This window comes from Natator depressus, chromosome 1 (assembly GCF_965152275.1).
Source record: "Natator depressus isolate rNatDep1 chromosome 1, rNatDep2.hap1, whole genome shotgun sequence".
NCBI lineage: Eukaryota > Metazoa > Chordata > Testudines > Cheloniidae > Natator > Natator depressus.
In genome coordinates this window covers 138,596,003-138,621,337 of record NC_134234.1, presented here as the reverse complement: position 1 = coordinate 138,621,337, position 25,335 = coordinate 138,596,003, and the positions used below count along the sequence as shown (strand labels likewise).

Here is a 25,335-nt window from a genome sequence, read left to right as displayed (position 1 = left end):
TTTCACTGAGCCTCTCTTGCTCAACAAGCCAGGGTTCCCTCTGCTTGCTTTGCTGAATTAGGCTCTCTGGCCTTTTGCAGCACATACACACAGGTAGGGCCACACCCCGATGCAGTCACGGTCTGAAGTCAGCACTGTGAGAGGACGCCCCCAGCACTCACGTGCACACCTCTTTTGGGAGATAAACCCAAAATAATACCGTCTTGCACTGTATAGAAAAATCTGCACAGTGCATGCTCATAAAAATCCACCCTCTTCCTCAATGTGAAGAGAGATGTGCACGACTCCCCCGCAGTTAGAAATTACATAAACTTATTTCTTGTTTATAGTAAAACCCAGTTTATTAACTACAAAAGGTGAATTTTAAGTGGTTCAAGAGATAGCAAACAGAACCAAGCAGATTACCTTAGTAAATAAAAGTTGCAGACTGAGTTTGCACACTAGATAATTTGTATCCTACCTAACAAATTCTCACTCTGAGTGATAAACAGGCTGGCAGATTCTTATGGCACAAGTTGCCTTGGCTTTCCCAGGTTTTCTTACACAGGCTAAAGATCTTAGCCTGGGACCATCACTTCTCACAGTTCAGTCTTTGCTCCTTAGGTGTTTTCAGGTGTGGTGTTCTAGGTAGAGTGAGGCCCCCTAATGTTGTCATTGTCCATTTTATATCTTCCCCCTGCTTTCTGGAAAGTTTTTCTTTTTCTGGGACCTGGGTCAAACAGTTCCCATTGTATAGAGCTATAATGAAAAAATATTACGGTGAAATCTGTCATCTCCAACACTACAATTCAATTTCACATTGGCATTAACTCTAGTGTCATTGTACCAGGCAACTAAATTACTTTAGAAACTGTGGTTTTGAACGTGGTCACTGCCTCTCTCTAAGCCTGAGAAGGTGGGTGGGTAATATCAGAAGTTGATCCAATAAATAGGGGTGGCCAAACTTACTGACCCTCTGAGCCGCATACAACAATGTTCAGAAATTCCAGAGACGGGGCAAACCAGCTGAAGCAGGGCTTCTGCCCTATGGTGGTGTGGTGGGATTAGGGGCTTCTGCCCTGCAGGAAGCGGGACCTCAGGACTTCAGCCCCGCAGGGCGCGCCTGCCAGGACTTGGGGCTCCAGGACTGCAGGGCATGTTTTCTGGTGGATGGAGCGGATGTGGGCAGCTTTGCGAGCCTCACTTTAATTGTAAAAGGTCTGCGGTTTGGCCACCCCTGAACCTCACTCACCTTGTGTCTCTAATATCCTGGGACTGACAAGGCTACGCCATCATCTCTCTAAGCCTCTCAGTTCTAATATTAGCTGTTTTGCATTACATGCTATGAAAACTGACACCAGTGCGATGTGGTGGTTATATCCCTTAACACGTTTAGACAGGAAATTTTCATATAACAGTACAACTTGAACTTCCTTTTTGGCTAATCCGTACATCACCTCATTCAATAAATTTACCTTTGTCATCTTCAAATTGCTCAGAAGTTAATATGTAAAAGAGTGGTTCCACTCTGAAAAGTGACACTAAAAATTCCATCCTGGGGTTTTGCAACTGTTGTGCCTGATGGGGGAATCACTCGTTACCAAGTATAATCATCCATGGGAGTTATGGGTCCTCAGGTGGCTAATGAGGCCAATCCTTGAACCACAAGTTCTATTACAATGAGGGCAGATGTTTTCAGGCTCAGAAGGAGGCTGTTGACCATGACTGGAGACCTGTCTCTCCTTCCTCCTGCGCCTCTTGTCCTCTTCAGCTTGTCGGCAAGCAGGTTCAAAAATGCAGGGGACCATCACATCAGACTTCACTCCATTTTAAGCGATCCTGGGCAAGTGTCTCCCAACTGTCAATGTCAATATTACACTTTTTTAGGTTGTCCTTCAGCAAGTCCTTATAACGTTTCCGTTGTCGTCCCACGTTATGGTGCCCTTCTTTCAGAGAACGGGACCTGTTTTGGGAGGCGATGACCTGTATCCGGACAACGTGACCAGTCCAGCGGAATTGCTGACAGATGATCATTGCCTCAATACCAGTGGTCTTTGCCTCTTCCAGAACACTGATATTGGTGTGCCTGTCTTCCCATCAAATGTTGTGCCTAGGGACTTCTAGATCAAACTTTCTCAATTTAACTATAATGGATGTTTTTTATTTTTTCCCCCCTAACTGCCAGCCATGCTCTGAATGGGTCAGGTTCTCATCTGGGGCTTAACACTGCAAACATGCACTGGAGTAGTATCCAAACTCACAGAATTGATTGCTCTTAGGACATGCAGGTGAATGAAACAGTGGAATGGATTTTAAGTGACAAGTTGCAACTTTGTAAATTTAGCAGTGGGTGGAGGTGGTGTACACACCTATCCATCTCCTGTATTTGGTCTGCAAAGACTTCAGACTTCCTCTTCTCTGTCTATAATGGCATGTAGCTGATCTGCGCCTGCTAGCTGCAAATATCTCCAATGGCCAGTGATGGGGAGGGCTCTGAGTTACTACAGAGTATTCTTTTCCAGTTGTCTGGCTGGTTGGTCTTCCTCACATGCTCAGGGTCTAACTCATGGGCATATTTGAGGTTGCGAAGGAATTTCCACTCCAGGTCAGATTGGTAGAGAGACCCCCGCCCCCAGGTTTTTTGCCTTTCTCTGCAGCATGGGGCATGGGTCACTTGCAGGTTTAAACTCACAGGTGCCGGCTTCCTCCAGGCCCGGGGTGTGTGTGGTCAACCCCCCCTGCTTCTTCCCTCCCAAGCCCTACCCCGGCCCCACGTCCACCCTACCCCAGCCCCACCCTCAACCCACCTCTTCCTGCCCACTCCACCCCTATCCTGCCTCTTCTTGCCCAGTTCTGCCGCCTCCCCCCAAGAGTGCCCTGTCCCCGCTCCTTCCCTTCCCTGCCAGCGCCTCCTACATGCCGCGGAACAGCTGATCACCGCGGGTGGGAGGCACTGGGAGGGAGAGATGGAGCTGGCTGCCAGTGGGTGCTAAGCACCCACTAATTTTTTTCCATGGGTGTACCAGCCCTGGAGAACCCAGAGAGTCAGCGCCTATGTTTAAACTAATGTAAATGGTGTATTCTCTGTAACTTTGAATCATGATTTGAGGACTTCAGTAACACAGCCAGAGGTTATGGGTCTGTTACAGGAGGGTGGGTGAGGTTCTGTGGCAATGTGCAGGAGGTCAGATTAGATGATCATGATGGTCCCTTCTGGCCTTAAAGTCTGAGTCTCTGAGGTACGCCCTGAGGTGGAATCTCCCAGCAGGAGATACACCTAGAAGGGGCTGTGCCCTCTTCTCTTATGCCCCATGATAATTGGCTTATTGGAACCCCTGGGCCTCTTATGGTGACCAGTTCTCCAGGGTCCCATTGCATAAGAGGGCATGCCAGGAGCAACAGCCACTGCCTTAGGTCCTGTTCCAGAGGAGGATCTTCCAAAAGAGTAAGCTCCTGCTGATGAGGAAGAAATAACACCTTCCCACAAATTCTCCTCATCACAAGAGGAGGCTGTTAAGCCACCCCATCATCTTACACTGATGATTTCAAGGCCTGTCAGGGCTTTATGAAATGATTAGTGGAAGCCTTACTAATTCTATTGGAGGAGATATAGGAATCCCAACATTCCCAGCTCAACATCTATCATACGTCTCCTCAGGGCAAAATCGCCTAGCCCAGCAATGTTGTTCTGTTGGCCCCAGCCTGTGCTGTATGGAAAACTCCAGCTACTGTACCACTTATGTGTAAATAGACTGACCAAAAAACCTATATCCAGGGGTGAAAGTAAGGTGGTACGGGCTGGTATGGCGTACCAGTAAAAAGTGGCCACCTGTATCGGCCCGTACTGCTGACTTTGAAGTACTGCCACGGCAGCACTCTAACATCCCTGCCCTTTTTGCCTCCCCGGGCTGCCGACGGGGTGGGAGGGAGGGAGGCGCAGCTACCCCATGGCCCGCGATTTTAAAGAGCCCGGGCTGGAGCCCCAGGCGGCACCGAGCAGGCTGGCTGGGGGATGCTGACCCCCTGAGGTCCTGCCCCTTCTGGGGGTTGGGGGGGCGCACAAAGCCCCCCTGTACTGGTAAGAGACACATTTTACTTTCACCTCTGCCTATATCCCACCCAGATGCTCAAGAGTATTATTTTTTTCCCCATTCTACACCCAGCTCCCTAGTTGTCAAGGCTGTTAATGAACAAAACAAGCAACGCTGGTCTTGCTCAATGCCGTCTGACAAGGAACTGAAACGATTGGACCTTCTGGGCTGCAAGAGCTACTCCTCTGCTTCTTTGCAGTTCACAGCAGCTAATTAACAAGCCCTGATGGCAAAATGCGATTTTACTAATTATTCACATTGTTCCTCTTTTATTGAACACCTGCCGCAGGATCAGCAGGAAGGTTTGAAGCCCTAATAAGAGAAGGCCAAACAATTGCCAACTTGTCTCTCCAGGCTTTGCAGCACTAGCAGCACAGGAGGCTGCCTATGCACCCCGGAAAAAACTCAGGTTCTCTCGGAAAGGGCCATCCTCTAAAGCCCCAACGGTCCCTTCCAAAGGCCTCTCGGCTGTTGCAGCCCATCTTTGCCAGATGGGAATAATTGACTTTCCCTTCCTGGGAGATTGGTTCCTGAAAGGTCGCTGATTTATCAGGTACAGACAGGAACGACTGTGGTCCTATCGCTGTTCCAGTCAGTGGGCCTCTTTCTCGACATAGAAGAGCCTACCCTTCCACCCATTCAACGCATGGACTTAATTGAGGCCACTCTGGACTCCTCCACTGCCAGACCATACTTGCTCAAGGGTGGATTTGCCACAATGTCTAGCCTTATTTCAACATTACAACAGAACAGCTCACCTGCAACTTCTCGACCATATAGGAGCCTGTAAATTTGTGACACCTTTAGCAAGACTATAGTCTTGGTGTCTTCAAGCCTGGCTGAGAGCTGCATACCAACAAGCACAGTCTATCCAAGTGAGTGTCCATACCTCGGAGGGTCCTTGATTCTCTAAATTGGTTGAAGGATCCACAGAAGGTGTGAATGGGAGTTACATTCTTGTAGACTTCTCTCACTAGGATCATCACTACAGATGTCTTCCTGCTAGGCTGGGGCACACACTTCCAGAACTTCACAGCTCAGGGCAAATGGATCTCTTGGGAGGCTATCCTCCGTATCAACATATTAGCTCATAAAGCTTATGCTCAAATAAATTGGTTAGTCTCTAAGGTGCCACAAGTACTCCTTTTCTTTTTGCAAATACAGACTAACGCGGCTGCTACTCTGAAACATATTAGCTCATAGTGGTTCATTATGCTTGGCAGCACTTCTCACTGCACATAGGGGCCACCCAATCAGAATGATGCTGGACGGAGGAGCAAAATCCCAGTCCTCACGTACTGAATCCGTAAAACTATGGAACTGGTGCATGTCATACCACATACAGATCTCAGTGGTTTATCTACCAGGACTGCAGAATACAGTGGCCAACTGCCTTGGCAGGCATTTTGTCATTGACCACAAATGGCAGCTGAATGATGTATTCTGAGAGAGATGCCTTACTAGGGATCATCCAGAGATAGATCTCTTTTGGATGGTATCACAATACGAAGTGTAGACAGTTCTGCTTGGTGTGGGCAGGGACATAGCCACAACTCAAGGGGAGATGCTCTATAGTCGTTCCTTGGCCTAGCATATGTTTATCCACCAGCGCCTTTACTACTTTGCTATGTGTTTACTACTTACTTTGCTATATGTTTATCCACCAGCGCCTTTACTCTTTGACAGGTTTCAGAGTAGCAGCCGTGTTAGTCTGTATTCGCAAAAAGAAAAGAAGGACTTGTGGCACCATAGAGACTAACAAATTTATTTGAGCATAAGCTTTCGTGAGCTACAGCTCACTTCATCGGATGCATTCAGTGGAAAATACAGTGGGGAGATTTATATACATAGAGAACATGAAACAATGGGTGTTACCATACACAGAGTGATCACTTAAGGTGAGCTATTACCAGCAGGAGAGCGGGAGGGGGGGAACCTTTTGTAGTGATAATCAAGGTGGGCCATTTCCAGCAGTTGACAGGAATGTCTGAGGAACAGTGTGGGGTGGTGGGGGGGGAGGGGAATAAACATGGGGAAATAGTTTTACTTTGTGTAATGACCCATCCACTCCCAGTCTCTATTCAAGCCTAAGTTAATTGTATCCAGTTTGCAAATTAATTCCAATTCAGCAGTCTCTCGTTGGAGTCTGTTTTTGAAGTTTTTTTGTTGAAGAATTGCAACTTTTAGGTCTGTAATCGAGTGACCAAAGAGATTGAAGTGTTCTCCAACTGGTTTTTGAATGTTATAATTCTTGACGTCTGATTTGTGTCCATTTATTCTTTTACGCAGAGACTGTCCGGTTTGACCAATGTACATGGCAGAGGGGCATTGCTGGCACATGATGGCATATATCACATTGGTAGATGTGCAGGTGAACGAGCCTCTGATAGTGTGGCTGATGTGATGTGAGGACTCTTTGAGGTCCTAAACAAATTGAAACAGGAGAAATTAGTATCCGTCCTTGTAGCACCATTGTTGCTGAGACAGGTGTAGTTTCCAAAGCTGGTTCAGCCTTGCTCTGACAGTGAATCTACTCACTCAGTTGGGATCCATCACCCCCGCCCCCCGTAACCTCTTGGCACTTCACCTCAAGGCATGGTGGCTACTAGCTGGCTCTCTGGTATAGGACAAAAATACTTCCCAGAGATACAAAGACTACATCTTAATAGTGGAAATCTTGCCCGCAGAAGTGGAAACACTTCCAGACTTGGTACAGCCACCAAGAAAATGGTCAGTGCTGCCTAAGAGCCCTGGCCCTCCTTGCCCTACGTTCCATCTCCGGCTACGGCCATCCCTGATAAAAACTTGTTTTAAAAAAAACTGGGAGAGTGATTGTATGTTAATGTGGGTTAGGTCCATGGGCCTTGAAGAAGAAGATAATGTAAAGTTACTAGTCAAAATGAAATATTGTGTTTGATTATGAGACAAATTGAGTCAGGACATTGGTTCACAAGTCTTCTCTTAGCTCTGTCCATACACCTACACTGCCTCCCTCGTTCTAGTTCTGGACTTCTCTTGAATAAAGTCTGCTAGTAGGGCTAAATATTTTTAGTCTCTTTGTGATATAGGCAAATGTGATTGTGGTAAGACTGCCAACCTCAGTTTCGCTTCTGACCTAAGCAAGATGTTGTTTGTAATACAATTTGACTATTTTCAAGTGGTGACTTGGCTGAGTTGTATAACAGTTAAAAAGACTAGTGGACCAAATTCTTGAGCAGAACTAGTGCTTTAAAGCATAGTGGTGTTCAGCTGATGAAAAGAAGAGAGAGAACTCCTACAAATATGTTCAGGGGCTGCGCGTTTCCTAAAAAAACCCTGAGCGATATCTATTGTAACGAAAGTTATACATTCATCCTCAGGGCGTCTTGTTACGCCTCATTGCACTTTTTATTAACCTTGAGGTTTTGATGTATTTTGACAGAATACTTACTACGGTGCCTTAACTTTGTGGTAAACCTAACTTAAACTGAAAACTTAGTGACCTGCTGTATTCTAACTGGTTCTTTGATTTTTCTCTTGGAATGAGCGTGGCAAAACTCTGAAAATAGTGTGCGTGTGCACGCATGTGCATATATGTACATTCAGTTTAATCTGGGTCCCCTCCCCATGCCTTCACATTTGCTTTATCCTGTAGCTTAGAAAAATTTCTGTAAATGCTCCAAAATCTTACCTGCAGGTAGAGTTTTCTTTTTTTGAGACATGAAAATAAGCGTTAGAGACACAATTCTCTCATATAGTACCTCTTGGGCTCGACAAACTTAACTTTGTTAATACTCAGTTGGTACACAGATCAAGTGCTCATGATTAGATTGTCACCCTGAATCTGCTAGTATTTTTGTAAATAAACTTGAAGTTTTGCAACAGAAACTCATGAAGCCTTGAATAGGTTACAGGTTAACAAAGATTTAACTTTATTTTGCAATAGACATAAGAACAGATTTTGGTGAAAGCATCTTATGATCACATTTTTTTTCCCTTCAAATTCAGAATAGCCAGGGAAATACACAGAGACACATCAATTTAACAGTTAAGTTATTTATTCAGAACACTGACCTATACTCTTCCAAAGTATAGAATCATAGAAGATTAGGGTTGGAAGAGACTTCAGGAGGTCATCCAGTCTAACCCCCTGCTCAAAGCAGGACCAACCCCAACTAAATCATCCCAGCCACGGCTTTGTCAAGCCGGGCCTTAAAAACCTCTAAGTGAAATAGTTTTTCCTAATAATCAACCTGAATGTTTTTGTGCATCAACTCATTTGGTTGTTATTAATTGTACTTAAAATAGTCTCTTGCAGGAATCACACTGGACTCCCAGAAGGATGGAGTCACTTCGGTGTATCCTCTCACCTTGATTACAAACATTCTCTTTTGATTAGAAAGCCGCAGGACTTGCTCACTATGGGTGAGATTCTGTGATGCATCTCTGAGAAGTTTCAGAGTAGCAGCCATGTTAGTCTGTATTCGCAAAAAGAAAAGGAGTACTTGTGGCATCTTAGAGACTAACAAATTTATTTGAGCATAAGCTTTCGTGAGCTGCATCCGATGAAGTGAGCTGTAGCTCACAAAAGCTTATGCTCAAATAAATTTGTTAGTCTCTAAGGTGCCACAAGTACTCCTTTTCTTTTTTTCTCTAAGAAGTGCAGCACAGAATGCACAGCCATTGGCAGGGCTAGGGCTGTTTATGGTGACTTTGAGCCACCTTTGTCCCCTCCCAATCTTGAGCTGGGGACCGAAGTGGATTCCAGCATAATGTAGACAGCTATCTAAATCATGGCAACCTCTCTGTGCTGCTCCATGGGCAGCAAGGACCCCTTTATGCCTTTCTGGCCCTTTTAACCCTGCAGAAAAGACAAAGCAGGGGTGAGGATCTCGTCCTAGGAAGTCTCTCTAACTTTACACACAGAGATGCATACATCCTCTACATGACTGATCACAGCCACTGTGTAATTCACCTTAAAATATTAAACCAGACAATAATATGACTATTAAAAGGAACCAATATGAAGATGGCATAAAATGAAAACAAAATATTATACACCTTACATTTAGATTAGCCTCAGAGCTACCAAGAGGGTATAAAACATAGCTACAGACACAATTTGATTCTTAAATTCTCACCTGTCGGCAGCTGGTTCCCAACACTTGCTGGAATCTCAGCAAGCCCTTGCAGGTGGAATTGCAGCCGGTGGTGCTCTTTTCACTCAACGGTCCCTCAGAGTCAAGAGCTGGAATTCTCTCTCGCCTTCTCAACAAGGCTGTAAAACACTCTTCACTTTGCTCCAGGCAAGATGGGTTGGATCCCATTGTGGGTGTGTTTCATAATACCTCTTTCTGGCTAGCTTAACATGCCAAAACCAATTGTATTGTCTTTGAGATCTGTACCCCGAGAACCTACCAGAAATACCTTACCAAAGAGCCCCCTTTACAATGCTAAAATTCAGTAGTCTAGTCCAAAACCTGCTATTTCTATCTGTCTAATGTAATATATAGCTTATGACTTTGTGTGGGGAAAAAATGAAATAGAACATATACAAATTAATTATTGCCCTAAGGGTTGTGAAGCAAGAAGTTTTCATTTGTGGAGTGTGGTTTTGGTGTCTGTTGTAACTGTGGAGCGCAAGGCAGGAGTGCATTCGCTCTCTTCTTGCCTCTTCCCCCTTAACTCTCTCTCTGTAGTATGTCACCTTGGAAAGGCATAAAATAGTCTCAGGTTTGATAGGATACTGACATCTTTCCACATGCAGAATGCAACATCAAAGGGTAAAGACAAAAGATGACTTATAGTCAGTATTTCTTTAACTTCATGTCTGAAAGGTTGTATTGAAAAGAAAAATCAGTTTGATTCAGACTTTCTCTATATGTTTAATCAACCATGGTGGCGCTCTCACGCTCACATACTTGAGTTCTCAAAGAATATATAACCTAGGACACTTAGCACTAAAAGCACTAGTCCTCCACTAGCTGAGCTGAAGGATGACTACTCCAGCTATGGAAAAGGGGCAGGCTGAATAGTCTTTGGGTCACCTCCTAGAGAGAGAGGGAGAAAAACACGTGATCACATGTGCTGGGCCAAAGTAATTATTATTTTTTATTTAAGTGCTCTCTAGACATGCAAGATTGGAAGGCCCCTGCTCTGTCTAAGGACAGATAGGAAAGTAGACACAGGTATGGGTATTGGGAAGGGGAATGACAAATAGGGACAACTAATACTAGTTAACTAAAGTCACTGTAGACATCACAGCAGAAGTGGGTCTTTAAAGGGTGGCTTAAACATAGAAAGGGTAGAGTCTTCAATGAGCTCATGGAGGCCCTTTTTGCATACAGGGCACGTGGAAGAAAGCACTGAAGCAGTTATTGATGTGGACTTAGAAGTCAAGCTTTGAGAAGCAGCCTCTAATTGTGGGCAGCTAAAATTGTATTCCCAGAATTAAGGGCAGGGTAGAATTCATTTTGAATTGGCCAGAAAGATAATTAAGGAACTACAGTTGGTACTGGTGCTATTGTTGCTATACTTATAACATATGCTGTTTATAATATATATAGTAGTGTAGCTTTCAAGAAAAACAGGATGAACAAACTGAAGGCATTAATGGAGAAACACCCCTGACAGTGGAAAGGGCTGACACACAGAGGCCTAGAAAAATTTGCATCCTTTTTCCGTTGATCTACGAACGTCCCTTGCTTTCCCTTAGCAAGTCAGTGGGAAATATTGTTCATTAAAATAAGATACAGTAAAAAGAACAAGTTAAACCTGTCTCCTAATCACAGTTGGATCCACAACTGATACATTTTGCTTTTTTTCTGGATCTGTTAGGTTTGCTTTTATCCTGCAGTCATTGCTTATGGGAATGGTAGATGAGGAGAAAAGACTTTCCACATCTGGCAACCAACAGATGCTTCTATCTGAAGCCATGAGCTAGTCTACTGATGTAGCAGATGAGAGGAGAGCAAACTGGAACTTGTTTCAGCTTGCCATTGACAGGAGCATGCCATGCCAGTTAAGGTCAGTCAGTGTCTGACTGCTTATTTGTAGAGGATTAAGTTACATCAAGGGAAGCTTGCAGTAGAGACTACTCTGTATTCATATGGCTTATGTTAAACAATCCACATGCACCTGGTGGATATACAGAAGAGAAAATAAAATCCCTGACATCCTCTCTCCCAAAAAAGTTAAATACTTGAGTCACCACTGACTTAAGTCAATTTATAATTAGGCTTGGCAGAATTTTTTGGTGGATAAATGCAAAGTATTGCACATTGGAAAACATAATCCCAACTATACATATAAAATGACTGAGTCTAGATGACCTGTTACCACTCAAGAAAGAGATCTTGGAGTAATTGTGGATAGTTCTCTGAAAACATCCACTCAAAGCAGTCAAAAAAGCAAACAGAATGTTGGAAATCATTAAGAAAGGGATAGATAATAAGACAGAAAATATCATATTGCCTCTATATAAATCCATGGTACGCCCACATCTTGAATGTGTAGATGTGGTTGCCCCATCTCAAAAAATATATTTTGGAATTGGAAAAGGTATAGAATAGGGCAAAAAAATGATTAGGGGTATGAAACAGCTTCCATATGAGGAGAGATTAATAAGACTGGGACTTTTCAGCTAGGAAAAGAGATGACTAAGGGGGGATATGATAGATGTCTATAAAGTCATGACTGGTATGGAGAAAGTAAATAAGGAAGTGTTGTTTACTCCTTCTCATAACCCAAGAACTAGGGGACACCAAATGAAAATAATAGGCAGCAGGTTTAAAACGAACAAAAGGAAGTATTTCTTCACACAATGCAGTCATCCTCTTTGCTAGAGGATGTTGTGAAGGCTAGGATTGTAACAGGGTTCAAAAGAGAACTAGATAAGTTCATGGAGGATAGGTCCATCAATGGCTATTGGGCAGGGATGGAACACCATATTCTGAGTGTCCTTAGCCTCTGTTTGCCCGAGCTGGGAATGGGCAACAGGATGGATATCTTGGTGATTACCTGGGATAGATGGGCCATTGGTCTGATCCAATATGGCTGTTCTTATGTTCCTATCACTGGTCACAGGTTCCCAAAGGGAGGAAATATATATGCCCGAAATCCAGCCAGATCTGCCGGGTGATAAGCAGTTGGCATACATGGGGAATGAGGCTCATCACTTGAGAGGTGTTGTCAGACCAAAAAGGGGGAACAGAGGTGCAGCTAACTCCATAACTGTGACAAGTATCTTGCTGAATTGGGCCAAAAGGAGGGGCAAGAACTTAGTTTCACATCTCACACAGGACTGTCAGTATTGGCAACCAAGTTTTCAAAAATGAGTCAGGCCTCCAAATCATAAGATTACTTTAAAAATCATAAAACTATTTAAAAGTATATTTGGGGTCCTTTTTATTTGCCTCCTGATTTTTGAACTGTTAGGGTTCATATATTTAAGCTTTTCTCCACAGCCATGAGGACTCAAAATTAAAACAAGCAAACAGAAAAGTAAGCTGCAGTTCTCATGTAATCACAAGACTTCAGGAGCTGGAGCTTTAAGAAAAGCACCAAAGATCACATGAGTTGACATCACTGCTGCTTTACTTGAAATTTTGATCCTGTCGGTTAAGAAAATGCATTCAACTGGGCAAAAGATCACTAATTGACAGTTAGTGTTGGTACTGTTCTTTAAAGGGGCACCACATAACTAGGTTCCCTTTGCCGGAAATAAACTGTGTAACAGAATGCATGTGCCAGCACGTGATTTTTCAGAAAGGAGGGTCAAGGACTAGAAAAGCTATTAATTTTCCCATTTATGTAAAAATTCTCTCATAACCATCATCAGAGGAAGAGGTAATGTAATTTGACAAGCCATATTAAACTGCATTTTTCTGTAAGTATTGACTTTGCTCTTGAAAAATATCCTCCATGTAATAGTTCAATTTGTGTAATTTGGAATAAGATGGAAGTTTAGGGTTTGTCAACCCTGGGAAAATGGGTGTGTTTAGCCATGACCAGTTAACGCACTTTTAAACATTTAAAGGCAATAACGCCTTTGCCTGCACTGGGTGTTTAAGTGGTGCTTAATACACTTCTCTCAATCATGTTAATGCATTTTTAAAATACCACTCCTGGTTCCAGTTTAGACGATCCATAGGGCTTGTCTACACATTAATTAGACCAGGATGAACAAAACCGGTTTTAATTCACAACTTTAAGTATTTCCAGGTAAATCGGTGTGGACATTTTTATTTCGGATTACGTCCCTCTTAATCTGAAATAAGTGTCCACATACAGACTAACCCAGAAATAACTAAAACTGTGAATTACAATTGATTTACTTTATTCTGTTCCAGTTTGTGTGTATACAAACACTTAAACTTTAAGAAATCTGGTATATTTTTCCAGGATTTTTTTAAAGTGTGTGTGTGTGTGTGTGTGTGTGTGTGTGTGTACACGTACAGAAATTACCACCTTGTGGTGTCTCCAGAAAATGAAGAATTAAATGATTTTATAAGCTTTCTCTGTAAGGGATGATTCAGCAATATCTAGCGTGAGTGTAGACTGCTTTTGCCACCTGAAGGAAATCATCCTACCTTTTCCTTTACTGTGATGGCAAAATTTTAAAACAGGCTCCAGGGTACTGAAATCTTAGACCATAGCTTGTCAATCTAGTGGTGGGAGGAAAACTCTCTATGTGGAGGAGAAACATTCAGATTAAGAGGCTGCCAGTACTTTAGAGGCATAATGCTAAGCCCTTGAGTACAAAGAAACCTGGTTCTCTAGCCCCCCACCCCCACCAAAAAAAAAAAAGACAGAAGATTTGACTTTCTGAGAAGCCCTCTGAATAAGTATAGTCCCTGGTCTGTTTGTTAAATTACAATATCAAAAGCAATTATGTCAGAGAAATAAACAAGTGTGTTGTTGTTTTTTTTGTACAGTAATTTAAACAATAAAGTGAAAAAATATTCTGCACATCCAGTTGCAGATCATCCCTGTGCCCACATGGGGGCTGCACAAGACTGCAGAATGCACTGGCTTTAGAGATTCTAGGAAGGCTGTTATTAGTTTCTTGGACCATAAGAGCAGCTGTGTGATCTCCTTGACCTTCCCTGCCTCCCAAATATTTTAGCTACATCCTAGGAGTATGTTGTAGTAAAGAAAATGGTAGAACAAGTGAAGAGGACTCTTCTTCCCCCTTCTCCTTTTCTCCTCAGAATGTGGATGCAAGGTGCTTGCACTGTGTTCAGCACTACATGCTGGCAGAGCCAATTAATCCTGATGGCAAGCAGCTTTTAACATGTAGCTGTGGAGTTACAGTTTCCATCAGAATGCTCAAAACTTAGGAGTCAAAATAAATGGGGCACCAATCTTGGCTGGGACCTCTACATGCTACTGTAATACTAATAAACAACAATAAAATGTAATAGATGGTTTGATTTTATAAAACCTGACTGTTTTAAATCCAAATATATTTAGAGTATGTTTAATATGAAGAAATTAACTCTGTTACATAATAAAACTATCCTGCTGCTGTTTTTTTCAAATAATAATGAACATAAGTCCAGATTTAAAAATCAATTGATTGTCACTGCAGATACCAAGTCCCTGCTCTATTCAAGTGCATGTTCTAAGAGAGCTTTTGTTGAGACCCAGCTGAAGTCAAGAGATGGAGAAGCAAATCAGTGTGACTATAGCTACTCCACTATTCTGGACAAAGTAACTCTATTTACAGAATTTTTTTTTAAATGAAGTTGACCTTCTGAGAGACTTTTTCTTCATAGGCCATGGCACAAGGCAAACTAGAGCAGCCTAAACAGAAGGTCTCCTGGATACCTTCCTTCACATCCTTCAAATGTAATATTCTGTTTGTATTGTGGCAGGGACCAAAGGCTCTGATCAGGGTTGGGGTTCCTTTGTGCTAAGTACTGCTTGGACACACAAAAGAGCTTCCAATCTAAGGCCCCAGTTCTGCAGAGATTTACGTACTTGATTAACTTATGTGGGGAGAGTAGCCCAATTGAAGTAATTGGAATGACGTACAGTCCATAAACTTAAGAAGGTGCATAAATCTTTGCAGGACCAGTGTCCAGTTCAAGACAAGCGCAATGTGTGAGTGTAACAGTCAATAAGAGGGCGTTTTAAAGTGGAGGAGGGACAAGAATAACAATAACACATGGTTCCATAGAGACTCTGCTCTGCTTGATGGTTCTGAGTAATTGTTAACGTTTTTTTTTATTTTAAAATATATAAAAATCAGCAGTCCTGTATCCTAGCAATCCCTGCTGGCCTTTAGCTAAATTGGCGACTTATTTTAGAAAAGTAAAGCATTACTTAGAAGCAGTGATTACTCTAGTCCTCTGAAGCAATTGATTATTTTTTTTAACCCTTCCTGAAAGATGTTGACTTGGGCTGGCCTCCGTTCATCTTGTTTTAAAAGATGGATGTGCCCCAAGAGACCGTATGAGCACGTAGAAATCATGCACTTAACTTTTTTGGTATTTCATTTGCTTAGGGGGAATATGAAGGTGCAACTTTCCTGAGTTGCAGGGAGCAATACATCTATTCTCAAAATACTGTCTGTGCACAACTGTCTTCTGGAAATAAATTCTTATTTCATTCAATGAGCTTTAGAGCCAAGTGGATTATAGACTTTAAGGCCAGAAGGGACCATCATGATCTAGTGTGACCTCCTGCACCTTGCAGGCCACAGAACCTTACCCACCCACTCCTGTATTAGTCCCATAACCTCTGGCTGAGTTGTTGAAGTCCTCAAATCATGATTTAAAGACTTCAAGTTACAGAGAATCCACTATTTCTTCTAGTGCAAACTAGCAAGTGACCCACACTGCAAAGGAAAGCAAAAAATCTCACTGGGTCTCAGCCAATCTGACCTGACCCCAAATACTGTGATTAGTAAGACCTGAGCATGTGTGTGAAACTTTGCTGGGAAAGAGTTCTCTGTAGTAACTCAGATCCCTCCCCATCTAGTGTCCCATCTCCAGCAGTTGGAGATATTCCTAATAGCAATCATGGATGGGCCATATGCCTTTGTAGGCAACCTCATCATCCCCTCCATAAACGTATCAAGCTCAATATTGAAACACATTAGATGTTTTGCTCCCACTTCTCCCCTTGGGAGTCTGTTCTAGTACTTCACTCCTCTGGTGGTTAGAAACATTCATCTAATTTCAAGACTAAACTGGCAGTTGGCCAATTTATATCCATTTGTTCTTGGGCCAATGTTGATCCTGAACTTAAATAACCCTCTCTCTCCCTGGTGTTTATCCCTATGATGTATTTATCGAGAGCAATCATATCTCCCTCCGCCTTCGTTTTGTTAGACTAAACAAGCCAAGCTCTTGTAAGTCTCCTCTGATCATCCTAGGAGCCTTTCTCTGCACTTATTCCAGTTTGAATTCATCTTTCTTAAGCAATGGAGATCAGAATTGCACACAGTATTCCAAATGAGGTCTCACTGTGTCTTGTATAATGGTAATAACACTTCCTTATCTCTATTGGAAATATCTCGCCTGATTTATCCTGGGATTGCATTAGCCTTTTTCATAGTCATGTCATATTGATGGCTCATAGTCATCCTGTGATAGACCAGTACACGTAGGCTTTTCTCCTCCTCTGTCTCCTCCAATTGATGAGTCCCCAGCTTATAGCAGAAATTCTCGTCATGAGTACCTAAGTGTATGACCATACACTTTACACTATTAAATTTCATCCCATTTCCATTAGTCCAGTTTTCCAGATCATCCATTTTGTATGATATTTTGTTCCTCCTCCATATTAACAATACCTCCCAACTTTGTGACATTTGCAGTTTTATTAGCACATGCCCACTCTTTGTGTCAAGGATATTAATAAAAATGTTAAATAAGATTGGTCCCAAGATCTTCAGGAATTCCACTAGTCATCTTCCTCCAGCCTGACAGCCACCTTTCAGTATGACCCATTGTGGTCTCCCCTTTCCTTCTGTTGTCTGTGGAGTTCTTCTTAGTATTTTTATCTTCAGGAAAGCTCTTTCTTTCCTAAGGCTGCATGTCATAGCACCCTGAGAAGCCAGGAACTATTGAAACTTAAGAAATTTATGGTCTTTTCTGTAATTTTTAAGGTGACAATTCTGAATTCCTTTCTCACAAGAAAACCTAATATTTGTCTTATTATATAGCTAAGTTTGTTGTCTTTTTTATGTTTGTAAGTAAATATTTTTACCAGTCTAGGAATAGTACTGAAGCATTAGTATAAGAGGTAATGCTGAAACTGTATGTTCGCGTATTACTTGATTGTAGGAATGTTGTATAAAATTGTTAACGTTGAATTGTGAATTTAATATTAGATAATATAAGCATTTTTGCTCATTTTATTAATGTTTTGAGGGTATTTAGGACAAGGTTAGAATAGCCAGAATATTTTAATTATTGGGAATTAGGATTATGATTTTATAATGAACCTGGAAGTTGTTTAAAAGTAGAATCAAATTTGGGGAAACCTTCATCTCTTCTCTTAAGAGAAAGATGAGATGAAACTCTCCTCAAATTAAAGTTAAGTGTAAGAAGAAAGAACATGAAAGCTTTAACTTCAAAATTAAGTAGAATTCTGGAAGATAATCACCAAGTTACCTCATCCTGTTGTTAAATGGTTCAAGAAGAAGTAGTGACAGAAAATTGAGCCAAAAGACTTTTCAAACAATTCTGTTGAATATATTTTAATTAACAGTGCTAAAAAAGAAATTAAAGAAGTCCAAAATAAAATGGTTTGAAACTGTTGAAGAGGTGAACTTTTCTAAAGCTTGGTTGCCATCTACTGGATTAATAGAAAACATGAAATGACATTTTGAGCTGTTCAGTTGATTAATTTATTACCTGCAATCAAATCTGAGTATGTCCCAAAATTTTTAACTGCCCAGTGGGATGATGTTAGAATGAGAATTGATCCCTTTTCAGAATTGGGCCAACCCTTCCATACATCTGAATGGAAAGATGTTGCATAAAAAGTTTTGGAAAATCCAAATTCATTGTTCTCTCCACCTAAGAGAGTCCACTGATTCTCTTCATTGAGAGATCCAGTCTTTGTCCAAAGGTCCAGAGGTCCTGAATACAGAAGCATCCTGATCTCAACTCAGATGAGCGTATCCTACTTATGTAAGAAGTGTGCGGTGATTCTGCTCTCCCAAGAGATTAGTTTATTTTAATTGAAAGTCCTTTATGGATAAGAACCTGAGTTTTCGAACTTTAAAAGTCCAAAGTCCTAAATATAATTTGGACATACAATTTTAATCTCAAAATCTGGGAACATTGGTAAAGATTTCTAAATTAATTTACTTCCTTGCATATGTCTAAGATGTGTTAAATTGCAGAGATGGCGCCCTAAATTCTGGTTTAAATTAGAGGTAAGGGCTCTTCCCAAAATAAATGTGGGAGGGTTGTTTACCTTTAAATGCTCCTAACATTTAGGACCTCAACTCTCCAGGATAAGCATCCCTTTTATGGCCTATTCATAGCTAATAGGGTTCTGTTTAACACAACACAAGAGCCTTCTTTTGTGAATTTCCATGCAACTTGTTAAGAGATGGATTAACATTTCTTTTAGGATTAAACATAATTGGAGACCTTTGTGGGGTTACATTTTATTTCCAGTTAAATTCATGTATTGGCAAAGTATCAGAGCTTCAGTGTGGGAATGAAGCAGAGAAAGAGGGAGGGAAGGAGTAGACTGCCCTCTTAGATATTGGAATGTGGTGAGGTGTCAAAAGGGGACCATTTTATACTTAAGTTTGCTGATCACCAAACTCCTAGTGCATTGCAAATGCCCTGAAAATCTTTTTGGTAAAGAACATTTGGCCAATGGTTCAGGATGTCTCATATGTAAAGCTTAAGTAAATCTAACTTGAATTTAGAAAAAAAAAAATCAGTACCATAACCTTATGTAAATATGGCATGCTATCAAAATTTTTGGACTTAAATGGATGTTGAAATATAGTCCCTACTACTTTGACTATCCACATTAACATAATCCTCTTTATGACAAATAAAATACTGTCATTCTTATATGTTTGGAACTAGAGCTGCCTGAAACTTTTCAATTCAAAATATTTTTTAATAAAAACATTTTTTTTTGGTCAAAATAGTATTTTCTGTGGAAAATATTGATGAAATTTTTGGATTATTTATTTTGAAAAACAAAATAACAAAATTTCAGCCATTCATACAAAGTCTGGACTGGACAAAATTTTTAACTGGTTGAAAACCAAAAATGTTTCTGTTCTTGGGTTTTCAGTTCAATGAAAAACCTGAAAAAAATGTATAGGAAAAAGTTTGCCTAACAGTTATTTTGTCAATAATTTTAATGGAAAATTTAGAAAAAGAAAAAAAAAAAGACCGTCTCTACTTGGCACATTGTTACTTAACACTTTCAAGATTTTTTGGCAATATACCAGAGTTTGAAAAACTATTTTCTTTTAGCTGACCTGGGACTATGGTCAGTGTTGTACCAAAATACAAAATTCACAGATACTTTCCTTATGACAGTCTCTAGTATGTGTTGTGGAATACCCCGTCTGTTTCCAAAGTGTTGAATCTTGTGAATATACATTTGTATGTCATGGTTTCTTGGCACATCTTGTAAGATGCCGCATATTATGGCGGGAGTCACCGCATGGCAAAGTTATGCATCAATCTACAAGGTTTTTTTTTAGATTGCAATACAGTTTAGTCTTTAAAGGAATGCTGTATTATTATTATTTTGTTATGCAGTACTACTTGGACAGAAGCTGTGGAAGAGAGCAGAGAGTTTGCCGTCTGCTTTATTCTCTATATTTGGAGACAATTCTTGAGACAGAGTAACTTCCTGGAACTGGACTTTGATGTGTGAGCTGAGATTTCTGGAAGAGTGGATTGCTTGTGTGCTGTGGGTACCATGCTGCCTGTCTACCATGACTTGTGTATGTGCATGTAAATAAAGCAAGTTATGCTTAGGATATGCACTGAGTCCACATCCCAGATTTTCTCTTACTCTGGGAAGCCAATCTACAAGGGCCCAAACATCTGCTGTCTCCTGACAGAGGGGCAGTACTTGTGTCAGAAATAGAATGCTGGTGTCCAAAGAAGTGGCAACATTATGTTAAGTTTAGAAACTTGCTCTACATTTCAGTTGACGTGGTTTAATTTCTACTTCTTGAGCAGCATTGCCCAAGAAATGGTAGTTTATCCTCCCCAAAATTACAAAAAGCAGGCAGAGAATGTGTTCTGACATTGTTTTATCACACAATAATTTATGTTGAAAGGGACTAGATGGCTCTGGAGGTCATCAAACTGAATTGTAGCCATGATTAAGATAAGTGTGCATGTGCTCCTGTGAATATTTATCTCAAATGAACGTAAAAGTATTGAAAAAAGTCTTCAGTATTTGTTGATGTATTACTGCTGCAGGAATGCTGTCATCTTAACCGATTTCTAGCGTCCTATTAGGACCCTTTTCAGCAGAGGTGGATCTGTCCTGGAATTTTATACAAGCCCTTCACCACTGCAGATCCCTTGTTGAGGGACCAGTGGCTTGGCAATAAACATCCTTTTTTGATTGAAGCTTTGTATACAAGTTTCCAGTCCTGGAGTGCAGTTTTTCATGCTTCAGATTTTGCAAAACTATTGCTCTGTTATCTGCTGGTATTTCATTATGTGAAATAAATAGATGCCATTTTTTTAATGGGAGATTAATGGTGTTGTGATTCATAAACATGCACTTAGCTTATCTGATGCACATCATTTGCAATCTGCTTTCTAGACTATTTAAATTTGTACTATTGATCATATTCTTAGTAAATTAACTGTAAACCTCCATGGCAACTACTACCTTTACACTGTATTCTTTATTCTATGCCCTTGCTCTGTATGCTTATTTTGACCTACAATAAAAGATCATTACCAAATCAGTTATTACACAAGAGAAATAGCTAGATCAGCTTTGGAAAAATGTATTTGCCTACTCAGTTGGGGCAAGAAACTTTTGACAGACAAATCAAATATTAATTACACACAAAAAAACCCCATGCTAAAATATTATTAGGGTTGCAAAGTCAGGCACTCAAAAATTAGGATGTGTCAGAATTAAGGTTGACTTCAACCTTAATTTGCCTTCCTTGTGCATATGCATTATGATAGTCTTTACATGATCCCATACTATTTTTTCCATAGGACCTCTGGCTTATTGAGTGCACAGGATAGATCTGCTCTAGGGATGAATCTGGGTTGTATAATGCAGGAGGCTGTTGTCCATAGGATCCCTGCCTCATTTATTGCCGAGGTTGGAATGTGTGTAGTGAATGAGGCAGGGGATTGCATGAAGAGAAAGGAGGATCTCATAGTTCAGGCAGTGGAATGCCACCCTGGAGAACTGGATTCTATCCCTGCCTCTGCCACAGAGTTACTATGTGATGCATCGTGCTGGGCAAGTCACTGAAACCAGCAGTTTCACAGGTGGCCATTGTGTGTTCCTCATTTTCTGGTTGTCCAGCTTGAGATACTTAGCACTTCTGCAGTTCAGAGCCCAAGGACTCTCAGTTGCAACAGAGGCCAACAAGAACTCTACTCTGACTATATAAAGTGCTTTAAAATGCTAAGTACTCTGAACAATGCGGCCTTGTATAGAACACCCAAAATCAATATCGTTTTGACCTTAATCTTTGTGTCTTAGTTCCCCATTTGTAAAATACCACCTCCTCACTTCATAAGAGTATTTTAATAATAAATTAATGTTTGTACAGCACTTAGAAACTATAGTGATGAGCGCCCTGTAACTTTTGATTTATATGTTCCCAATTAGTAGCTTAAATAAATAAATAAAACCAACCTGAATCCTTTAAGGTTCGAGCCTCCAGGGTGGTTACAGATCATTTAATTTAGTGGAGGACCGTGAAAATGGCACAAAGAGTGTTAAAATTAAAGACTTTATTTAATATAAAGTAGTTAAGCAAACAGGCATTGCAATATAACCATACACTGCATTAATACTCACTTTCTAATATGAAATGGTACATTTAGCCGTGATCAGTTCCTTAATGGATATAATTCTTTCTCTACCTTGATGGTGGATGGCCATACCTAATCTAGTGTGCTACCCTTTTATAATCAATTATAATAATGCCCTTTAATTAACATTAAATCTACCTTTTACCATATTTATGTTTGCACTGCCATAATTAAATATTTTCTACTTATTTCTACATTGGCTATTTAACATTAAACATCATCTTAATTAACATCCACATAAATGCCATACCAATAACTATCAATATAGGTAAGATTTTCCAAAACATTAACATTTTATGTAGAACACTTGTGAAAACCAGTTAGGACCAAAACATGTTTACAACATGACCTGGGGTTATGCCCCAATTTATCTCCAACTTGCTTCTGAATTGTCTCACTTCATTTTACTCATATTTTACGAGGCCTCACTTGGCTATTGTCCAGCCTGTTTCTAGAAAATAGATTTTTGGGCCTACTAACATTTCAACACATTTCTATATAAATATGAGCAAGCAGCATTTCCATAGGCCATGAGGATATTAATAATTTTGTCTTCAGAGCAGGTTTTGAACAATGTGCAGTAGTTAAGGCCTGGGGCCACTCATTGAACAATTAGGGGAAAAGAAAATATTGAACAGCTGCTTAGCAAGTGAGCACCATCTATTCTGTGCATTGAGTGAGGCAGGAGTCCTGTGGAAAAAATAGTATGTTTATAATTTAATTAAATACTGTCTCATAATTCATATGCACACAAGTGCCAATTTAAGGTTGAAGAGGCAACCTTAATTCTGGCAATTCCTAGCTTTTGAGCTCTGCAGCCTTAATAATGTTCTTTGAACATAGTTTTTTGTGGGTAATTTCCTAATTTTATAAAAAAGCAAACTGAAAAAACAGAAATTCCATCATGTGACATCACACTGACATCCATATGGGTCATCAGGAAGGTTGGAAACTTTAGATCCACCCCATGGACCTCTGCTACTTGAGCGAATGGAGTAACTGATAGCAGTTACTTTATGTGGACCAGCACAGCGGGGGCATGAGACACTTTGTGCCAGAAGGTTTCATAGATATTTGCTGATATGAGGGAACCACACTGGCACAGCAGGGGGTCCAAATAAACTAATCACTAACTATAGATACAACATCTAAGATCTAGCTACCTGTATACACTGCTGCTCTGGCAGGATTGTGGTGGCTTCTGAAAACCTAGAAGAAAGTGAAGGCCATTACCTTGGAATAAGAAGCAAATATGCGATGAGTCAATGTCTGAAGGCTACCTAAGAACATGATTCAGAAGGAGCCTTTAAACAGTCTGTTTGATCAAAGGGCCTCGGGTTAATTGTTGGTGTATAAATGGAGACCATGTAGTTACACCTCAGATGGATGACTTAAATTGTATTTTGTATTGTGTTTTGTGAAAGGTCTGTCTGTTAATTGACACCTACTAGGGGACTTGGTACTGTAGCAGATTTACTGTGCTGACTGGGTCTGTGCATGGTCTATCTATAGACAGCCTCTAAAGCAGGGGTTCTCAAACTGGGAGTGGCGAGGGTATTACGGGGTGGGGGGGGTTGCAAGCTGTCAGTCTCCACCCCAAACCCAGCTTTGGCTTCAGCATTTATAAAGGTGTTAAATATATAAAAAAAGTGTTTTTAATGTATAAAGGGGGTCGCACTCAGAGGCTTCCTATGTGAAAGGGGTCACCAGTACAAACGTTTGAGAACTACTGCTCTAAAGGGTGTGGCTTCTCACAGATGGAAAGTTCAGAAGCTAACTGAGAGGAAGATTGAAAGTGTGTTTGCTGCCTGGTGGGGTGGCAGGGTGAGAGATGGGAAATACATTGTTTGTACCAGCTGCAGGAACGGAGCAGTAATAATTACATATGGTTCTGTTGTACAAGTCTTATTCCAGGGATTTGGCATAGCTGTGCTTAACCCACGAATAAGGAGACCACAGGATCATGTAACAATTATACCAGAAGGCAGAAAAAGCTGTGTCTTTTGATGCCAGCTCCCTTTAATGTCCACAACACTACTAAAACAGTGAAGGTCTCACATACGATGGCCTGTCTTGTGGGGAATGACAACTTGTTGTGCCTTATTGTTATACTGAAATACCCCAACCCTAGCCAACGATTTGAGAACAAGCTTGTTAATGATATTGAATATATAGCAATAAAAACGTTTGAGTATTTTTAAAGTAAACTAAAAGTACACACACAAGAGAAGCTCCAAAAAGAGGATATGTTGCCGGCACAGAGTGCCCGAGGCAAGCAGCAGCTGGGTTCGTTGCCCGGTGTGCGTCGCGCCAATGACCACAACGGGGTGGAGAAGCAGAGAGATTTATTTGAAGCTTCAAATAGGGCGCAGGGAGACTGAGCTGTCTCAAATCCTGCAGCAGCGCAGCAAATTCCAGTATACATTTTATACCTTTGCCTACTTCACTACACAAGCTTATGCAACCAATTACCTGTTGCCCCGTACAATACCGTAGCCAATCAGCTAAAGCAGCCAGTTGTGTTTTTCCTCAGTAGCATTGCCCGAGCCTTGCCTTATTTGGTCCTATTTGTTACTAGTTTTTGCTAAACATTTCTGCCTTATCTATCTGTTTCCCAGGCCGAAGCTGGCCTTGGCTGGCGAGCCGTATGCAAACCTGTCTGTCTGTGTGCTAGCTTCCTTAAGAGTTATGCAGGGTCACAGAAAGTTCAAGGAGAAAAGGGGCCTCAGTTTATCTGGGCCTAGAGCAAGAGGGCTTCATCGACACTCATCGTCTTCCACCCTCCCGAGTTACCTTTGTGTAGTGCCCAGTGTCACCAGCAGATAGGTGTTAAGAAATTTGGTCACCCTTCCTAGTGTTTTCAGCAGAGGAAGGATTCCCAACCAGCAGGTCAGAATCTGTAGCCAGGTTCTTTGAATATTAACGTTATCCTGAACAGGTGATGTACAATGTGTAGTGTATTAATGTTTTATTGTAACTTTGCCTTCACAAAAAAGGTTTTAAAAAACCACAGGCTACAAAAGCCTGATCTTTCACTTTTCTGCAGTGGAAGGGATTCAGGTTTGGGTATTTACAGTGATTAACTTTACTTGGAATTCCACAGTACATAGCAAGGAGTTGTTTAAAAAAAAAAAAATCCCTGATACAATGCAATAACCCATGAAAGTATGTTGTAATTTTTTTTTTTTTTTAAGAAATGCACCAGCTCTTTGGCTCTTTTGGACTCTTCTTGAGTTTTATCGTTAAAATTCCTTTTT

The 25,335-nt window shown here is 41.0% G+C and overlaps 1 protein-coding gene across 6 annotated transcripts in view; it reads left to right on the top strand.

Annotated features, from left to right (window-relative positions):
- LOC141996124 (eukaryotic translation initiation factor 1A, Y-chromosomal) overlaps nt 1–25,335 on the top strand; it is a 158,905-nt gene that overhangs the window by 76,248 nt on the left and 57,322 nt on the right. The gene's annotated exons all lie outside the window — the stretch shown is intronic.